Genomic DNA, 16,216 nt, shown 5'->3' on the forward strand with positions numbered 1-16,216 from the left:
AAATTAATCCTAACTGCCTAAATATTAATTATAAAATCGAATTTAAGAAAAACAAAAATAGTAAAAAGCCGCCTCTCTTTTCTAATTACCTTTATAGTATATTATAAAAAGAACTCTTAATACTAAAAAAAACCTTTAAAAATCTTTTTAGTAAAGGTTTTATCCGTATTAATAATTTAATTACCGTTATACTAATCCTCTTTATTAAGAAGCTAAGAAGAGGTCTTCGGTTCTATTACAATTATAAAACTTTTAATATTATTACTAGAATAGACCGGTACTTATTACCCTTAATTAAAAAAAAGTTTAGAATTATTGCCAAAACAAAATAGCTTACTAAAATAAATATTATATAAGCGTTCTATAAAATCCGTATAACCGAAGGAGAGGAAGGGAAAATAATATTTCGAATTTGATATAAATTATTTAAATAATTAATTATACCTATTAGATTATTCAAAATACCAGCGACGTTTTAACGGTATATTAATAATATTCTAAGGAATTATTTTATTAATTTTACTTTAATATATATAGACGATATATTAATTTTCTTATTAAGCTCTAAAATAAAGTATTTAATTAAAATATACAAGGTCGTTAAATATATAACTATCGCTAAGTTCTATTTAGATCCTACAAAGTACGAATTCACAATAAAGAGCGTTAAATATTTAAATTTTATTATTATTATAAATATTAATATTGAAACGGACCGGGAGGATATTAGACTAATTATTAAATAAAAAATACCTACGTTTTAAAAAAGGGTACGAAACTTCCTTAAATTTACTAATTATTACCGGATATTTATTAAAAACTTCTCTTCAATTATAACACCGCTAATAACACTTATAAATAAAGGGGTCCCTTTTAAATAAACCGAGTAATATAATATAACTTTTAAGAAATTAAAGGAATTATTTATTAAAACCCTTATTTTTACCTAATAGGATCACAATCTACTTAGTTTCTTAAAAATAAATTATAATAGGTATAATTTTAGTAATATCTTTACCTAAGAAAAGGATAAATAAAAAACGGCGGTTATTTATTATTCCTAAAAATCCACCCCTGCCGAACGTAATTACTCTATTTATAATAAAAGAATATCTATGATTATCAAATATATAAAAAAATAGTTTACGGAATTTAAGAGTTATAAGAAATTTATTATCGTTATTAATTACCTTAATTTCGAATACTTTATAGAAAAGTAAAAGCTCTCTAAACGATAAGCGCAATAGGCTGAATTTCTCTTATAATTCAATTTCGAAATCCTTTACCACCCAAAGAAATTCACTATAATTCCTAATATTCTATCCTATCAGGACTAGGACAACCCTAACGAAAAGGATGTAAAAGCTAAAAAAAATATAATTAATTCCCTAATCCGCTTTTAAAAATTATATTTATATAATTACTTCCTCTATTATAGTAAGGGAGGGCGTAAAAATATTTAAAAGTCCAGATTTATAATAATTCTTCGAAAAAGTCTCTTAAAAGGACGAAGTCTACTAAATTATCCGCGAAACTATTATTAATGAAGATGAAACCCTCCTAACTTCCGTATAAGACTTAAAGGTTTAATAAAAAAAATATACTATCAACGAATTTAATAAATTATATTATAAAGGCCGTATCTAAGTTCCAAGAGCCCCCAGTATTACCGAAGCTATAACCCTATATATATTTTTAGAAAATATTAAAAAGAACGTTCTCTGCACCCGTATTATGTAAATAATATATAATTCGAAAACTCTGAGACACCCCAGAAGAGAAGGTACTATCTATACTATAAATAGAAACTTCTATTAACTACTAATAAATACTTATATCCCTCAATTCTTAGCTAATTATAATACTTATAATAAGGTAAAATATTAGAGAAATTAAAAAAAAGGCTATTAAAGCCTCTTCCTATCCTAAATTAATTTTTCAAAAATATTTAAATAAGTTTTATTACTAATCTCCCTCCTATAAGAGCCTACGTTAACTTCCTCGTTATTAAAAATAAACTTAATAAATCGTTAATTTTAGAGCCAATACCTATTATAGAAATAAAAATAATAATAGAAACTTTCCTTCAATATTTCGTATAATATTATAAGTAGCCGCAATTTATCGTTAATAATAGGGGTATTAATTAGACTAGCCAATTTTAAAAATATTTATATAATTTACTAGATATCGATTAATTTTTAAATATTACTTTTTACGCTTCAACCGACGGTAACCCCGAAAAAATAAATTAGGAAGTATAAACCTTCTTAAAAGTTTTCGTAAATTACGCCCAAAATAATTAGGATTATTAATACCTAGTAATATAATTAGTAATTAACAACCGAATTAATACCTCTATTAATATATCCCTATTCTTTACTACCTACGGCTATTATCCGTAATCTTTAATAGCCTTAGTAACTCCCCTAATAAAAATAGATTCTAAGAATCTATCAATAAGAATTAAAGATTTCGTTACAATATTATAATAAATTACGGATCTATATTAAATAATTAAAATAATCTCTATATAAGAGTAAAAGTATTTCGCTAACCGCAAAAGGTAATTAGCTGATGTTTTTAAAATAGGGGATAAAGTTTAATTAAATGTTTAAAACTTTACTACAACACGCCCTAAGAAGAAATTCGACTAAATCTATATAAAATATATAGTATTTAACATTCTTAACCCTTTTGTAATAGAATTCTCCGACTTTTCTTTAAAAATCTTTAATAAATTTTATATGAATTTATTTAAGAGGGCTCGTAATAACCCTCTATTAAACCAAATTACTACCGACTCTTAACCACCAATTATTATAATAAACAGTGAAAAAGAATACCTCGTAAATAAAATCTTCTACTATATGACCAAAAAGAATCGCAAAATAATCTTAATTAATTAAATTAATTAAGTATATAGTTTTAGGAACTATTAAAAGAATTCGCTAATATAGCGGCCTTAGACCGTTTCGAAGCAAAATATAGCCTAGCCGATATTAATAATAAATTAGTCGAATATTTCAATATAAAGTATACGAAATAATAAAGACAGTAATAAAAAAAGAAAAAAGGAAGGTAATAAATATCGATTCTAAATTTCTCTAATTCTTCTCTAATATTTTATATTCCTGGTTGTTCCTAATTTCTATAAACTTTAACTACTTTTCGAACGATTCGAAGCGGGCTACTAACTCTATTATAATAAATTCCCTAGACAGGAAGCGGGGGTCAGAGGAATAACTAAAATAATAGGAGCAATAAAGGTCGGAGGAGTAATAATAGTATTACTAGGGGCCGAAAAAAAGTAATTATATTCCTATTTAAAAATTTTACTTATTTGAAATTTATTTTAGTAAAGCAAATAAAAGAAAATTTCTTTTCGAGGAAATAATATTATCTTTATATAATTCAGCGGCGTAATATTAAATAATTATAATTCTACGGACGTACCTAAAAGCTTTCGTTTTTACTTTATCGGAAGTCACCGCCTCTTAAATCGTAGCGAACTTCTAAATTAAAAATAAAACCTAATCGCACCATTTACCATTATTATAATAGGCTATATACGCCCAATTCCCAAATTTAATATAATATTCGCACAAGACGTTTAAATACAAAATATACAGGACTTTGGAGAGGTTATAATCTATTTAAAGAATAAATGAAATTAATAATAATTTTTTAAAATAGGAATAATAAAGAGGATTTACTAGCAAATATTTAAATTTAATAAATTTAAGCTTCTTAAGGGTAGTAACGGGGTTTTTAATACGCTTACAACGGACAGCGGCCTCTTAGGAAGGGGATTAGGAACCGTATAATAACAGCGAAAATAAAACCTCGCTCTTAAATAACTAAAATAATAATAAAAATAATTTAGACGAAATTAAGCAAAATATTTACCTTAATTAAGAAGGGTAAGTAAAAAATTAGTTAGGTAATAGTAATACTTACTTTAATAATTTAAATAACGGCTAAAAAGAAAAGAGGAAAGGAGAAAAAGAGGAGAAAGAAATCGGAAGAGGGGTTTTTATATATAATTCTATAGGTGCGTATATGTGTATACTACTACTTACTACCTACTACTTTCATCGGTCGAAATAGAAGGAGCGGACGCGTAGAGAGGTAGGAGGAGGGAAGAGGGGAATAATATTATAAAACTAAGGCCCAGGCTATAGCGCTCTAATTATCGATTAGAATTATCATAAGGCGCCGTAGCTATATCTATACAACCCCTATTAAAACCTCGCATCTCCAATAGAGCTGCCTCTTAGACAGAATTTTCCTTCTTTATAAAACCTCAATTAAACTATATGACTAGCACCCATATTAACCGTGCTGTTCCCGTTATATTAATAAAAACTATTAAATAGTATAAAAATATTATAACATTTCCTATAGAGCCAAAAAAGCAAAATACTAATCTAAATCATTAAGCGCATCTTCCTCCTCCTTATTATCGAAAACCGGCTCGTCATCTAGAATCATTTCCGCGAACAATAGCCCCCCCAACAATATAGTAGTAAAAAGACGCGCTATATCCTTATCCTTCCGCAATCCTTTAATAAAATTCCGCTTATCCCTCTTATTTATACAATAAAGAAAGGATACCATTATTAAAGTATCAATAAATATTTAAAAGTAATAACCATACCCAATTAAACTTACCAATATAAAAAGAGGGGGTATAGTAATAAAAGGACCGGCTATAGTAATAAAAGGAAATAATAATATACCTCATAACAAATATTTCCAAATACCAAAAATAGATTTAACCAATTTAAATATACTATTTACAATAATTAACCTTGCAAGGGCATAGTATGAGTGAGTCGAAGGTAAAGCTAAGGTTCCATTTATGACAGAAGATTTTAGATAAGGAAAAGAAAAGAGGAAGGAAATTAGGTATAAGCGTGCAAACCCAAATAAATACCTTGGTCGTACAAGTAATAATGGGACCTACATGCGGGTCGCTATTAGCTAATCCCTTTACTCACATCCTCTTTACCTATAGAATAAACTCTACACCCAATCTTAGCATAGCTAATTAAATACTTTACATCCTTTAAATTGTACTATATCTAAAATCCTCTATATACTTTATTCTAGTAGCCACCTCGTATATAGCACCTAAACCCAATTTACCAGCGCCGTTACATTACCCCCTATGTAAAAAATTCGTCTGCAAATTTTATTAAATAATTATATAGAATATTTATTTCTTTCTTATAATATATTATAAACGCCTCAACCCCTTCGCTTCAAAGTATTTATTATCATCGTACTACTCCGTATCTTTATTAAGCCAATTTATTAATTGCCGGGGCGGGCCTAAGGCATCTGGGTTAACTTTATAAAAGTTCTAAAGTGCTTTCGGTACGTATTTGAAATCGGAGGCGGAATACTACTTTAAATCGGGGTCCTAACTTCTTTAATCCACTTAATAAAAAAGCTTTCCATTAATTACTTTAAATACTATAACCCTATTGACCTCCTACTCAGAGTTTCCATCTTCGCTTGTATTAATTAGGCCGGGGTATTCAAATACTTATCCTAGGAGTAGGTTATCGTTATATTTCTATAAACGGTCTATATAGAAGACGTTAATACCCTTCCAATTCTTTAGCAACTCTAAATAGTAAGAGTACCCTACTTTCTTAATAATTTTATAATAATTATAAATATTAAGGAAATTAAATTTTTTATTAGGCCTAGTCGTTATAGATTAAAGCCTCTTAATAATAATAATTTTATTTCCTAATTTGAAATCGGGTTCCCTCCTCTTCTTATTAGTTTACGCTGCCTATTATTTTTATACTTTTAATATCGTTTTTCTAACGTATTCAACGTACCTTTGAATACGCTAAGTATAATTTTACGCTTATTCCCGAATAAAATACTCCGTCCGGGGAATATTAGGGTCCTAAGTGCGGGCTTCGTAATTGAAAGGTATCCTTATAGGGTAGTTAAATATAATTTTATAAGGGGATAGATTTATATTATCCTACGGTAAATTATTCTATACGGTATCCAAAGCGGGGATAGCCTTAGATTAATCGTTTTAATAATAGTTAACGAACGGCTGTAATTATTAATTAATATAGGTATTTATTATTTACCATTAGTTTGCCGGTTAATTATATCCCGCGGTAGTTAGCTTCTACTTTATTTTTATTAATTTCGATATTTCGTCCGTAAATACAGATATAAATTACGGTCCTCTATTAGAAATCACTTCCTCCAGTATACTATTAATATAGTAAAATTCTTTATAATATATTCGGATAATATTGCGAATTATAGTATTTTTTATATACGGGGTAATCTAAGATAATTCTAATAAAGAATTAATTATTACTAATATATTATCGAAATTGTATTTATCCTTTAGTATTCTCTTAAAATCTATAATAATAAACGTCTACTTCCAGGCTAATAGGAGAATTAGGTAAAATAAACCCGGTATTTTATCTTTAGGGACTTTATTAACTTTATATATTATATAATTTTTAATAAAATAGTCGATACTTCCAATTATATAGGGCTACTAATATTATATTTTAAATACCGCCCGGGTTTTATTCCTTCCTAAGTAAACCGTTATTAATATTAAATAAGCTTTATCGATAATACAGGTACGTAAATTATCTCATTTGGGAATAATTAAACAGTTCTAATATATTAAGAATCTATTAATTAATATAATGAAATTAGGGTCTAATCTATAAGCGCGAACGCGATATTCCTCTAGGGATTCGTTTTTACAGTTAACCTTTATAAGAGCGTCCACTAATTCGTATCCTTTTAATTCTACGGGGTTTAATTTTTCTATATTTAACGTTATAATCGGAATTAATTCTTCTAACGGGCTGGAAGCGGTAATAATGAAAGTAATAATAGAAATTTCGGTTCCGTCTTCTTCTATCGGTTTAAAGATCTAAAATATATAATACGTATCTTTCTTATTTTTTTAAATTTTAAAGTCTTTAAATTTTCGAGAAAGCGTGTCTATTACCGCGTTTTTTGTACCAAGCTAATACGTAATTTCGAAGTAGTATTAAAATAGGAATTCTACCTATCCAACCTATTGAAAATTAAGGAGGCGCTTAATACTAAAATATTCAAATATCTAATATTCAGTAATAATCGTAAATAATTTATTTTATTATAATCCGACAAATTCGGGTCGCTAAATTTAGAAAGCCCTAATAATAACGAGTAATTTCTTATTGTAAATAGGGTAATTGTATTCGGCTCCCTATATAATTTCTAAAAAAAAAGCGATTAGGTACTATTTCCCAATATCCTCTTATATTTAGGATAATACTCCGGCCAATACTCCGTTGCTAATATCTATTTCTACCCTCGTTTCGATATTGTAATAGAAATACTTTAATAGTAGGGCCTCTACAAACAATCTCTTAAATTCTTCGAAAGCGGCTTAAAACTTATCTGTCTATATAAATACTTTTCCCTTTCGTATTAAATTTATAAGGGGGCGCGCTATGCGACCGTAGTCTTTAATAAACCTTTATTAAAAATTATAGAATCTTAGGAAGGATTAAACCCTTCTTAAATTAAAGGGTATAACCTATTCTTTAATAACCTCTACCTTTGTTAAATCGACGGAAATACTATCCTGTCCTATAATAAAACCTAAGAACTTTATTTTCGTAATGTAGAATTCGTACTTTTTAAAATCGGCTTAGAATCTAGTATCTTTTAATCGGCGGAGAACTTTTTTAACGTAAAAACGGTAATCTTCCAAGGTATCCGAATAAATAAAAATATCGTCGATATAGGCGGTATAAAAATCATTTAAATATTCGCCTAGGACTAAATTAATAAAATTCTAGAAATTAACAGGGCTGTTAATAAGGCTAAACGGTAATACTTTATACTTAAAAACTCCTATCCTAATACGGAAAATCGTTAATTCCTCGTCTTTTAACTTTATACGAATTTAGTAAATGCAACGGGTCTACACGAATTAAAGCACAACGAACAATCGTAAGGTTAAAATGCTATATTTAACAAGGAAAATAAGAAGGAAGACTACACCAGAAGGGTACAGTCGAAATAGGGTTTTATAGTACATAGGATAGAAGAGCCCAAACGGCACGGAGTAAGTAAATAAGTAGGGCTTAACGAACTAGAAGGCTCACATCGATTTACATCATTAGTAAACCGTATACAACCGGCTTGGCGGCAGCTAAATTAAACCCCTAGGCCTTAGCCCTATAATATTACCCCCTTACTCCCCTAAACCTACCATACAAGACGAAAAATACAAAAAAGACCAAAATCTAATATAACCGCACCTATACTAAATACTCACAAATAAAGAATATTAATAATACTAAAAAAAGTATTTATATTAAATCCCCAAATAAACGCTATATAACCACTTACCTACTACCCGAATCGATAATAACGTACCCACCGTCACCTATATAGAATTACGCCCAATGACTATAGATACTAAGATTAAATTAGAGGATATTTCTAAATCATACCTATCCAGAAATCCTCTTCTACCATTAAATATATCTATACCCAAGAAATAATTAAATTAAAGCTATTACTTAATACTTCGTATCGTTCTACTTCTCTTACCAATAGGAGCCTCATCCTCACCGCCGTAAAAATAGCTTAATAATTCTTATACCTACGAAATATAATACTTATTCCTTCTATCAGTTACGTTTTGAATAAGTATTAATATAATTAGGCAACAAACGGTATTATTTTATAACCTACCTATTCAACTAACAAATAGTATACTTTAACAAACTAACTAAAAATCCCTCCTTTTAAATATAGTAGTACTCTTCTACTCCTAATATTATTAGGGTCGTCTTTATTAAAACTACTTAATCTAAAAACTCTTCCTCTTAATTATCGCTATTATAACCGTCTAAGCCCCTACCAGATTATATTCGAACGTTATTCATCCTCGTCTTTTTATACTATTTAAACTAATAAGAACTATTCTTATAATTAGTATACTTACCCTCCTTCTTCTACCTATTCTTTTACTTCTAGGACGGCGATATTTTTAACGAAGCTACCAAAACATTAATAAAAATATCTATAGGATTATTAACATTATTATTATTAACTGGAATATACCTTTAAAACGAAGATAAGGAGGTAGAGGCTAAAAAGAAAGTATTACTATTAAAACGGCGAAAGTATCCAAATAATTAAAAATATTATTTAAGTACGTCGATTTAATCGAAGAAACATTACTTCTAATTATAATTTAGGAAGGCCGTTAATTAATTAACTTTAGCGGCATCTAACTACGAATTAGTATGGGCCCAATAGAATACTTCTTCAAATCGCAAAAGGAATACTACTATTGATTCTTTAGAACTAAATCTTTTGCGTAATTAATAGAATTTTTAACTAATACACTTCGCAATATTAAAGTCTCCGTATATAAAATAGAACTTATCAAGGAGGGTGGTAAGCGATCGTAATAAAAGGGAGTTCGCGAACGTAACGAGCGGCTTTTTAACAGCAAATAATAAATAAGCGAGCAAATAGTAGAATTACGCTTTTAAATCACCAATAGCGTGCCTATTAACGTATAATTTAGTTTAAACGCTAAATACTTACGTCTTAAAATCGGCTTTATCCCTAAAAAGTTTTTCGAAGGTAGGGAGGATAAGCTTGTACGAAAACGGCGGTTCAAGAGAAAGGGAGGCCGTAGCCTACTAAACTTTAAGGTTAGAAATTTCGAAAATTAGCTACTCAATTAAGGAGGCAAATTATCACTAACGTTCTTAGGAATTAATAGACTAAACGATCTAAGGGAACGGCTATTATTAAAATATTATAAATAGAGCGGGGAGAACTCTTTAGCGTACTAACGAAAGAAGGGCAATAGTATTAACTTAGAAAGAGGGTTAAATATAATATAACGGATCTATACGAATTAAAATACAATGAATAGTTGTAAAATTAAAATACTATATTTAATAAAGAAAGTAAAAAAGAAGATTATATTAAAAGGGTGCAATCGAAATAGGGTTTTATAATATATAGGATAGAAGAGCCCAAACGGCGCGGAGCAGGCAAACAAGTGGGGCCTAGCCAACTAAAAGGCTCGCATTAGCTTACATCATCGGTAAGCCGCATACAACTGGCTTGGCGGCAGCCAAGCTAAACCCCTGGGCCTTAGCCCCATAACAGTAAAAAGTTTGGCAGATATTGATTTTCGTAAACTATTTTACTTTAGTTACCTTAGTAAAAATTTCTTTGATTAATAATAATAAATAATAATCCTTTCGAAAAATTGCGTTAAATTTATAGTATTTTATATAAAAGTGGAAACTTTTATTAACTTTATAAATAAAATTAGGGCGGCCCAAGGCGATAAATTAACCTTAATAAATCCTTTCAATAAATTTTCTAAAATATACTTCCGTATAGCCTCTAATTCAATAAGGGATATTTTATATAGAAGGCTATACCCGAATTCTTCTAAACAGTAACCCTTATCGAATTCGATCTTATAATTGCAAAGGCGGTATTCGAGTAGTATATTCAAATCGTACTTATTAAAAACTTTAATTTTATTGTAGTATTTGGGAAGAACTGTACGAAGGGCTTCGTTGCGGAATTCCTTTTCGTCGCGGGGGAGCGGTTCTTGAGCGGGGTCGTTAATAATTTATTTTTATTAAATAAATCGATTAATTCCGAAAATATTAATCGAATAAACAATTTAATTATCTTTCTTAATAGATTGTATATAGAGATTTCTGTCTAATATGTATATCTAGGTAGGATGGTATTTATATTAACCCGTACTATTGTACTTCAATTAATAAGTATTTTAGGCGTCCGATCCCTATTTTCCTTTAATTAGTTATTCCTAATAATAGGGTTTCTTAAATTATAAAAATAATACTATAAAGTAAATAAAATTAGCTAGGTTACATTCTATCTTACTCAACGGGTCGGACTTTTTAAAGATCATAGTAGGGCTCTAGAGAAGATAGTACGGTTTAATGTAATTAAGTTCGCTAGTATCGTTACGGGTATACTAAAAGTCGGCTAATATAATTGGGACGGTCTTAAATTCCTAATTGGAAGCGGCTTCTAATTTTAAAATACGTTTTTTAATATCCTTTTAATATTAATAGGTTTTATATTTATATTAATTTTATACCTCAAAATCGAATTCTTCCTTATAATAGTCGGGGAAGGGTTAGCCGTCGAAGAAAAGTTCGGTAGAAATATATCCGCTCGTAAGACGAATAGCCATTCGTCCGCTATTTTTTTCGTTTATTCGTCGCTTATCCTCTCGTACTATTAACGTATCGTAGTATTCTAAATCCTTCTAGTAAATGGGGTTAACCGAAGCTGGTAAATCCTAAACCTCGAAGTATTTTAACCAATCCGGGTCCGGTTTCTATTCTAAAGGAAAGAATAGACGATAGTTTATATAATCGACCTAAATATTGTAAAGGTTGAGCTATTTCCGGCCGATAATAATATTGTACGCTATATTAACTATAATAAAGTAATTAGGTAGCGTAGTTCGGTTTTAAATCTTTAAAGCGGCTTTAATAACCTTTTTAATATTCTAGTTCGGTTTTCCTTAGTAATTACTAATTCTTCGGATTAAGAAACTGCTTATAAATTCTACTAATAATCGGTTTTTTTTTTTTTTTAGCAAAAGCAGTACTAATAAATAAATAATCGTTTACTTCTATATCGATCAAAACATCGAATATAAACCAAGACATTCGATTATTAATTAAAGTACATTAAATAAATAAAGGTTCCCCTCCTAAAAAGGGTATTAAATTAAATCCTTCTCTATATTTCTATCTATCCTTTTCTTATTACTCTATAACCAATACCTCCCCTAGGAAAGAATCTAATTTACCTAAAATAATTAATTTTCCTATTCAATAGCAGCTAGAATAATAGCCGGGATAACTAAAACCCCTTAATTACCTCCATTCTTATAAGTTAAATAACGGTTAACGATAGTAATAATATAATTATAGTATTCGTAATCGAAGTATTCCTTCTTGGAATAATTGTATTTAATATAACCCTTTTCCTTACAAAGGAAATATTTACCTTTATTAAATAATCGAATAATTTCTTTATAATTACTACTTTAACGAACGGCGCCTCTCCTTCTACTAATAGGTTTAGGAGTAGAGTTAGAGCTAGAGCCCTTATTACTTCCGCTAAAATTATTATTCTTACCGGTTTTAAAAGCAATTTTACTTTTGTCAGTAATAATTTTCAATATTTATTTAAAACTGGAGTAATTTATATAATAAAATCTAAAGGAAATAGAAAAGTCGTAATACTTCGCGCCCATTTATTTCTTATATTCAACTAGAAGGCGTTAAAACAATTTACGTTTCTATTCGGTCTTAGGACGTTAATATTCGCCAACTATCCGAATAAATTTATTTTTAAAGAAATCGAAATTATTATTATTCTTCTTCTTTAATTTAATAAAGTTCTAAAGCGTATTCTCCTTTTAATTAGGGTTATAATATTAACGCTATAAATAAGTTATTAAGCTAAAGTAGGTTTTAATTTAGTCCGGATAAATTTCGTACAAATACGGTATTAAATTATAATAAGTATAGCTAACTAATCGGTTCTTAACGTACAAAAACTTATTGTAATTAAATAAATAATAATCGGCGTGAATTTCAAACTTATCTTAAATCAAATCGTACTAAGCTTCGAAAGGAATATTATCTTCCTTATTCTAATTATAATACTTAGCAGGGTCGGTTTATTTAGTACTACGGTAGCGGGAACTAGAATTAAAGTACTCTCTATTATCGGGGTCGATTTCGGAAAATAAAGTCGAAAAGTAGGTAAAAGCCCTAAGGGGAACCTCGCTAACGTCCTTTTTAATACTAGGGAGTATCGTTTTTTTAACCTTTCCCTTATTTTAATTCTTATTTTTAAATATTCCTTTACTAATATTCAAGTCGGTAATAAAAATTTTCAATCCTTCGATAGTATCGTCTTTTTTAATAAAGGAATCCTTCAACTATTAAACTATAGCAGGGGTAGTAGCGCTATAGCAGTCGGCTAAAGTAAGGACCCAATCGTAAATAGTCTTAAATTTGACGTTCAAATAGGAAACGAAGCGATAAATTCTAATACCTACTCCTTCTATACTATACTTATAATAAATAATAATTTAAATTCTTAGAATATAGTTTAGGGGTCTCTACGGTATAGTTTAATAAACTTCTCCTTAATTAAATAGTTAAAAACCAGGAGGTTCGAAGGAAGTAATATTTAGAAGGGGATACTAGGAACGGAGTTGTAGATAAATAATTTAATGAATTCTTCTATTTTCTATTTTAAATTATTAGTAATTTTATATTTAATTAAGCGAATATTGAAGGTGTTAATATCTTCAACCGCCGTTGTAATATATTAATTAAATAAGTTAAAGGATAGTTCGGGCTCCTCGTCATCTTCTCTTGTATTAGCAACCGTATTAGCTAATATTTCGTCAGGTAATTTTAATTAATAATATATATAGTATAAGAACTTCTTATGGAGGATTGTAAATTTATTATAAAAGCGTTTCTTATTTAAGTAGAGGCTATTATAGTATTCCTTATTAAAATGTATAACTTTATATATGTTGTCTTTAATAATGAAATTAATAATTTAGTATATAGGAGTAGGCTTCTTATCATTAATAACGACCTTCTTCTTAAGCTTCAGTTTAATAACCGTATCTTCCTTTTATAAAGGGTCGGGATCGAAAGAGCCAGAGCCTTCTTTTCTATTACTATCTCCGCCCTCTTCGCTAAAGAGGTCGTCGTCCGAAACATTATCGTTATAACGGTCGTTATTATAATTCTTAATCTACTTGGTGCTTTTATAGTTACCGGCGTTATTACGTATTTAGTATAGTAGTACTATCGTATTATTATTATAAATACTTAGTATTTTGAATTTTACAATAGATCTTTTTAATTTCGTATTCGGTTTGGGATTTAACCTTCCTAGGTAATTATTAAGTTAATTTAAAATAATGTAAGGGTATAATATAGGTGAATCGAAGGCAAAGCTAAAGTTCTATTTATAATAGAAGATTTCAAATAAAGAAAAGAAAAGAAGAAGAAAACTAGGTACAAACGTACAGACCTAAATAAATACCCTAATTGTATAAGCCATAACGGGACCTATATACGGGTCGCTATTAGCTAATCCTTTCACTCGTATCCCCTTCACCTATAGGACAAACCCTATACCCAATCTTAGTATAGCCAATTAAATAACTTACATCCCCTAGACCATGCCATACCCAGAATCCTCTATATACCTTATTCCAGCAGCCACCTCGTGCATGGCACCCAGACCCAGTCTGCCAGCGCCGTCACAAACCTCCTCTTTATAATCGACTATATGTAAAGAAATACTTCCTTACTATTACAACCTATCGACTCCCCTATTAAATCCCTCCTCTTCCTCGCCTTCCCCTTCCCCTTATCCTTCTTCGCCAGGGCAATATCGTTACCGTCACGCTCCCAGACATCCCTCCCTTCTAACTATTACCATAATCGCTATTCTAATTTAATAATATATTTACTAATCGCTCAATCGATAGCAAATATTAGGGTATATTCGTCACAATACTTAAAAAGAATCGTCTTCAACCACTTTACCCCTAATAGCTTACTTTTAAGGAAAGAAACTTATATATCCTCATCCGCCTCAAACCGCCTAGTCGACTCGTTAAAGACTACCCTAATCTTCTAAAAGAAATCAATCCATAAACAATAATCATCCCTACAAATATTCCAACGATTCCGCAACCGCTCATAACCCTAATTAACGTCTAACCATACCATCACTAACGCCTCGCCCGCCGTATTGAGGGCCTTCTTTAACCAACCAATTAATTCGCTATAAAGCTTGCCCTTTTTAGAAAATTCGGCGAAAATAATCATAAATAACTACTTCTAAGCATCAATCTATCGAAGGGATACCCTACTATTATTAGAAGTAAAAGCCGTAATAAGCTAAGTACTAGGGGGCTAAGCACTAGGAGGCTATGCATTAGGAGGCTAAGTATTAGGTGGAAGGACTAATAACCGTAGCCGTATAATAGAAATATTAAAAAAGGGTTACTATTACTATCGCTATCGTCGCCGCCATTATCATTACCCTCGTTAAACAATAGAAGGATAATTAATAACCGGCAAAATAATAAAATAAGCACGCTAATACCAAATTAACTTACCTAACTACCTCTAATACCTCCTCAACTTCGACTTCGCTAACCTCTACCCCAACTAGTAACCCGAATTACTTATAAAGGGGGAGCTATAATAGAAGGACGGGGGGTAAGTTAGGGAATAAGCAATTAGCTCGAATACGTACGCCAATTAATACGGGGTACAAGGAATATAAAGTCTAATTAGGAAGCCAATAGAATAATTAAAGGACGAAGAGGAAGGCGGTTAATAGTAGTAAAACTAATAATACTATACTCCTATACCTTAATATAACTAGGCAGCACATTACCAAAATTATAAATATCGATAGGGAATCCTCATACCAGCTAAGGGCTAAGCCACGCGGGCCATTATAAATAAACTCATCCAAATTAAAATTATTATCGTCGTTAACGTCGTCGATAAAACTAGCGATCTAGAGGCGGCGGGAGGACATAATAAGCAAGAGAAGAAGTAATAAATAAAAATACTAGTAATAGAGGATTCTATTTAACAAAATCACAAAGTTAATACCTATATTTATATATTCGAAAACTCCCAATTAAATACTCCAATCGACTCGATTCGACTCAACTAACCAAAAAATTAGCGATTTACAACGTCTAGCTACTATTACTAATAATAATAGCTTTCAAACGCTCAAAAGCACGATTCCTACAATTTACTCGATTCCAACTATCATTACAATAAACTATTATTTACATCCCCTTTTTTACCCCTTAAACCTTCGACCTCAACAACATCAACCACCACACCTAGTAATCAAATAAACGTTACACAATCTTATAAAGCGGCTTCCCAACTACCAAATAGATATCTCCATTAATAAATACCTTCAAAATTAAGCTCATTATAATAATCACAGTCTCACAACATAAAAAACGAAGCATCTTGTAAAGGATCTCGATAATAATTTGCACCCCTACGTATAGCCTCGCTTACATACGCCACCA

The sequence above is a fragment of the Neurospora tetraspora genome, assembly GCF_033439725.1.
Source record: "Neurospora tetraspora strain CBS 560.94 chromosome Unknown B0H65scaffold_5, whole genome shotgun sequence".
NCBI lineage: Eukaryota > Fungi > Ascomycota > Sordariomycetes > Sordariales > Sordariaceae > Neurospora > Neurospora tetraspora.